This window comes from Lepidothrix coronata, unplaced genomic scaffold (genome assembly GCF_001604755.1).
Source record: "Lepidothrix coronata isolate B3197 unplaced genomic scaffold, Lepidothrix_coronata-1.0 Scaffold39, whole genome shotgun sequence".
Classification (NCBI taxonomy): domain Eukaryota; kingdom Metazoa; phylum Chordata; class Aves; order Passeriformes; family Pipridae; genus Lepidothrix; species Lepidothrix coronata.
This window is the reverse complement of record NW_016690219.1, coordinates 3,482,522-3,488,549: the sequence shown is the minus strand read 5'-3', so window position 1 is coordinate 3,488,549 and position 6,028 is coordinate 3,482,522. Positions and strand designations below refer to the sequence as shown.

Sequence of the window (6,028 nt, the reverse complement as noted above, 5' to 3'; positions counted from 1 at the left end):
CTCTATGCCCTGGGCTCTGTGCAAGGAAAATCAGAGAGAAGAATTGATGAATTTAACCTTGGAAAGGAATGCTACATCAGGATTTGTGGTCAGTCACTGAAGGAAAAGTAATTTCTTGTTCTTTTTCCTGTAACTCCTAGAGAAAAAAATAAAGATCAAAAGAGCAGCATATCACTAGTAAAAACCAAGGCTGCTGAGGGAGAAACAATATCATGATCTAGCTCCCTCTAAGAAATAAGAATCACTATTATTTATTATTTGAAATAATGTCAGTGGGGTTGTTTTTGTGTGGTTGGTTGGTTTGTTTGCTTGTTTGTTTTAACTTGATTGATGCTCCGTGAAACTGAATTTTCAAATATTTCCCCATGTGAGAAGACTACATTTCATCTCAAAATGAAAGTTTAGTCATTTACGCAGCAGGACATTAAAGAATGGGACCTTCAGGGAAACAAAAGGAAACCAGTAAATATCAGGAAGTTTGTCATAAAATCACAGAAGCCAATAGCACTGTCAAAATAGGAGAGTGCTTGCACATAGTGACAGTGTTCCAAGTGCATCTGTATTGGGCCAAAATAGACACCAGGCAACTTGCAGCAGAGCAAAGAGGTGTTCAAAGTGGTCTCTGAACCACTAAGTTCACATATAATGCAGCACTATGTGGACTGGCCAGATCAATTCTGTGTATCAGAGACTGGACCACTCTGCTCTCTTTGCAGAATTACTCTGCTGACGGCATGGCCTGGCTCTGTGCAGCCTGTGAGAACTCTGATGCCCACCCTTCCAGTCCTGCACGGTGTCAAAATTCATGTGTCTCAGTGCAGATTTATCTGTGCCTGAGGCAGTCACCGCAGCCGCTCTTTGCAGTCAGAGATCTGGGCAATGCCCTTGGTGATGCAGCTCCTCCGTAAGCAGGTCAGATGGGCAGCATTCCGAAAACAGAACTTCTTTGTGCCTGTAGAGAGGATTCAAGGAGAGTGGTTTGGGTTGGAAGGGATCTTAAAGATCATCTCATTCCAACCCCCCTACCATGGACAAGGACACCTTCCACTATCCAGGTTGCTCACAGTAGAGAATTTCTCCCTAACATCTAATCCAAATCTCAGGTATAGGTAGCTCTCTGGTACTCAACCAGCTTCAGATGGGAACAATCCACCTTTTGGGGAAGAATGAATCCATGGGGAGCAGTGGAGACCATCAGCATAAAAAGGGTTGTGAAAACAATCTTAGAGGTCTTTTACGGCATTAACAATCCTATGATCTCAGGAATCACAACAGCAACAGCCTCTATTGAGGAAGACTTCAAGGCATGTGACCTTCTCAAAGTTTCAGACACACAGAAGTTTATCAGAGAGCTGCATCAACCTCTGTAACCTTCAAGGTTGATCAGCATAGCATTTACTCAACTTGCACTGGACCAAGGAAAAGGAATAATTAATGTTTTCAGGAAAATTAATTTTGCCAGGAGCACTGAGCATTCAGGCACTAACATTAATCTTTGTAACTGTTATTGTTGCATTATTGTTTGCTTCTTTGTTTATTGGCTATAGTTATCCCTGACCTTCTTGACTATAAAAAAATCAGGCTTGATTTTATGTAGGCCAACAAGGAGCTCAATTAAAAAATACAGGAGAAAATAATTCATTTTTGTAGCTCACAGGAATTAGTGATCTGATCTACTTAGCTATTCTTCAAGGTTCTTATGCATTAAAAAAAGAAGTGAATAAGAATGTGTTATAAATAAGAAGGCAACTAGTGAAATTAGAAATTCCCGAGGCTGCTTGAATGCCCTCTGAAGCCCGTGTAGCAAAATGGGAGTGTACGGGTTCATTTTGAGGATACAGGTCAACTTAATTGTAAAAAAATGGAATGAGAATTTACTGCTTGGGCTACAGTTTGTACAACTGCAGGATGCTTACTATAGCAATAAGCTTTCACAGAAACATGAAATGCTTGCAACACTTCAGTTTCTCTACAGAAATAAAGCAATCATTTGTGGAAAAAAAATGCCAAAGGGTAACTATTATTGATCTACATAAGGGAACATTTCAGGAGAGAAAAGAGAGCTTCATAAGTATAGACGGGTTAAGATATTTGGAAGTTTGATTGTGTCCAAATCTTCCCCCTCCCCTCCCTTTGATATTCTGATTCAGAATACTGACATTTCTATCAGCTTGAAGGTTCTGGAAAATATGAGATACTGAATCACTGTTCCTGGTTTTTGTTCAAAACATGTGGATCTTCAGAAATTCAAGTATTTCTCTTCAGCTTATTGAGCTAAGTTCAAGGACCACTCCATTAGTCTAGTAATCCCTTCACCCATTACACGGTTTTTAGGAGCAGTAGTCAGGGTGCCATCTCTTTTTGCCTTTTGGCAGTGCTCTTTGTTTGGATTGTGTCCCTCAAAACCACAGTTCTTATGTGCTAACCAGTAAGCAGAGCTTCGGCTGAGACTGGAAAAACTAGTTTTACTGTAGGTTTGCAATCTAACAGAAAATTCATCATGTAAGAGAACAAGGGTACTAAGAACTAAAGTACAACTCCAGAGGGAACTATGGCACATTATGTGGATGCACATTAGCTCTGAACTAGACAAAAGACAAAATGCATTGGGTTTTGTTTTTTTTTTTCTTAAACCATTATTCCAGTCGTTATTTATCAGTTTTAACAAGAGAGATGAGAATGGTAGGGGAAGACTGTGTTTTATATTCAATTAACAGAAGTAAAATGGAGAAACTTTCAGACGCTTAAACCTTTCTTCAGGTCTGAAAAAGCTACCTTAAGAAAAAGTCAGACCACACACAATCTATGGACCTATTGTATGTACCCTGATCACTTGAGGCAAGAAGACAAAATTTGTCTTTGCTTTTAGAAGTTATATGCCCTTACAATTGTACCAGTCACTTTCAGGGTTGTTGCTTTTATAGGGAATCTGTCTTCTTCAGGAAAAAGCAAGATAAAGTTCAATCAGCTGAGAGGCTGTAAATCCCTTATCTGACCCAGCTGGGTTCATTGCACAAGGAAAGTGTCCAAATATTTTCCTGAGCTCTCTGGGTCTTTATGCCCACACATTCCCTCCAGTCTTCATCAGGTTATGTACTTCCCTGGCCTGAAGCTTCACAGTCGCCTCCTCCTGTGTTAATGTCATATCTGGCCAGTGCTGCCTTTATCTGCAATTGGTGCCACTGACCATAACTGAAAAAAGAATATAAATTACTCTATTAACTGGTGAGATATTTTGGATCTTTTTTTAATTGATGAGGTATCGTATGAGTAACAACTTTGCTTATAGAAGACTTCCTGATGTCCTCATTCATGCTTTGAAGGATAGCAAATAAATGATCCAGCAGAGGACCAAGAATCCTGTTCTTTGTCTGGAACCACACAGATGGTTTCTGTATGCTAAAAATTTGTATAGCCTTGAACATTCTTAAAGGAAGTGAGTTCTTCACAGACAACTGCAAAATTCAGGTGAGAGTAGATTTGAGGACAGATAAAGAACTTAAAAAAATCCAGAAAATTATCAGAGGAAAAAGGATTTTGGAACCCAGGGAGAAGTAAAACAAAGTGGAGGGAATGCAGCACTGCTGTTTCTGTCCAGCAAATGAAAGGAATGAAATGATGCACCTGAGAAGGACACATGAGTGGATGTACTAATCAGGAGCAGAACTGCTCAGAAATACTCAGATATTCTGACTTCATTTGTCATTTGATCACAATCAAGCAATTTGGAGGGACTGTTTAGCTCAGACAATGTTGCTCCATAAATCTGGAAATGTTTTGATGAAAGCTTGCTTGGCTTCCTGCCTAGCCATTTCTCCAGAACTGTCACAGACCAAACATTACGGGTAAACTTACTGATAGATTGACTCAGATCCTGGAAACCAGACTCTCCTAAAAGCCACAGATCTTTTTCAGTCCAAAGACCTGAGATCATCCCATTTAATCAGGCTTTGTTTTGTTCTTAATCAAAAAAAAGAATACATTTTAAATCATCAGAGTCTTCTTTGAAATAAAATTTCCCCACTAAACTCTGAATAGGTCAATTTTATGGAAAACAATGAAGGCGTGTCTGGGATAGTTTACTTTTGGGCTTCTCTATATGAAATTCTGACATTCTAGGGGATAGTTTGGTATCTTGTCTTTGAAGGTTACAAGTAGGTCCTATCAGTGCTTCTTGTTCCCATTTTTAGACCTTGCAGTTCTGGCTTTCACTCTCTTCAGGGCCCTTCTGGGCTCTGCAAAGACCTAAAAACTGACCAGTGCTTCAGCCAGGAATTAAGCTGCGGTTGAAGCTGGGTAGGAAGTGAGTAGGAAGGTTGTATGTGTTCTGAGGATTGTTCTGCAGCCTCCAGGGCAATCAGCACAAAGTGGCTCATACCTCTGTAGGTAAGACTCGCTTGGCATCCAAACAGAGCTATATCCAAAGTGGTCATTGGGAAAAACTGTTGGGAACAGATAATACAAACATCATTTATGAAATCAAATATGCCAGGACAGAGATCTCAGCCATGGGACATGGTTGTCACTGAAATAGTTCCTCTTGGTGTTGTCACCAGTCAGCATTGCTCCAGTGCTGCCTGGACACAGTCACTAGCCCTGGCCAGAAGTAATCTCAGTAGGAATCTCAGTTGTATTTTTTTTTTAGGAGTCTGAGAGCGTTTAACAACAAAGTTGTGTCCAAGAGATGCCAGCTGGCTTTGGGGCCAGTGACCAGGCCCTGGTGCTCATTATTAGGAGTGTAGCCAGTGCAGAGTCCACCCCTCCAGCCTCTGCCCCCACCATGTCCTGTATGTATTTTCCTCAGGATCCTTACATATCATCTATCTTGTTGTGACCTACATATCATCCTGTTCCCCAGAACCTCTGGGCTCAAAGAGCCACCTTCACAATCCTGTCTCTGTTCTCCACCATCCAGAGTTCATTCTATGCGGAGTACTTTCCATTCCCACATATATCAGAGACTGTGCCCACAAATTCTCATTCCCTTATTCATTCTGTTTCCCCCTTCCTTCACAGCATCCTCTTTTTTTCTTCCTTCTCTCTGAGATCCATCATTTAGGGTGACAACACTTTAAACTGTTGGGAAACAGTAACACTGAGACAATTTTTACACTGGAAACTGTCAATATGTTCTGTCAACTGTTTATACAATATAGAGGCAGTGACTAGAGCTGGCTAGAGACAGGATTTCAGCACGTCTGTCTAACACCAACATCTTCCTCCTCACTTCCCACACTTCGCCAAAATCAGCAGGCTTCTGCTTATATTAGATGCCCTCGGATATACAACCTGTTTTCCATCTGCCTGATCGGAAGGATATGGGTATCCATACCTTCCAAGCCCATGCAAAGAGCTCAGGCATCTCTTGGGCACCTCAAATGTGCAGGGCAACTATGTGCCTACAACAGAATTGATCACTGAAGGTTCCATTGACTGCAGCAAGACGTAAGATATATGTTGTACCTATAGACACTTACCTATGGACACCTGATCTTTGCTTTAGACTGAGCTGAATCACTCTAAAGGTCCCCTCCAGTATATCATTTGTAATGTGCAGGTGCCTTAGGTAACCTTGGGCACCACAAAGGGCACAAACATCTATGCTCAGGCAGTAAAATCCCATTCCTAGTGCTCCCATAAACAATTGTACGTTGACAACCAAATTCAAATCTCTTATCTCAAAGAGAGTTAAACCTTTGAGGTCAAAGCTAACACTACAAATCAAGCCTTTTAAATGCTTTACAGATCAGATTTTAAAGCATTGTGTCTTACATTTTCATTGGCTTTCCCAGTATCAACAACCCAGCTCAGTTAAACTTGTGGTTTCCAAAATAAACCCTTGTTTATCTTACTAGCAAAGAAAAACTATGCTGCTATGCTATGTAAATAAGTAGTTAAATTTTAGGGTCAGGAGAAGAAGAGACGAGAAAGAGAAGAAGAAGGAGAGAAGGCGAAGGCAAAGGAGAAGGAGAAAGAAGGAGAAGGAGAAGGAGAAGGAGAAGGAGAAGGAGAAGGAGAAGGAGAAGGA

General features: G+C 40.8%; 1 long non-coding RNA gene across 1 annotated transcript in view; it reads right to left on the bottom strand.

The window, feature by feature from the left end:
- Window positions 1–856: 856 nt before the first annotated feature.
- The window catches only part of LOC108496343, a 23,695-nt gene continuing 18,523 nt past the window's right edge, over window positions 857–6,028 (bottom strand). Inside the window, exon 3 of the long non-coding RNA XR_001874429.1 lies at window positions 857–952. This is a non-coding gene — a long non-coding RNA (uncharacterized LOC108496343). The remainder of the gene's footprint in view (window positions 953–6,028) is intronic.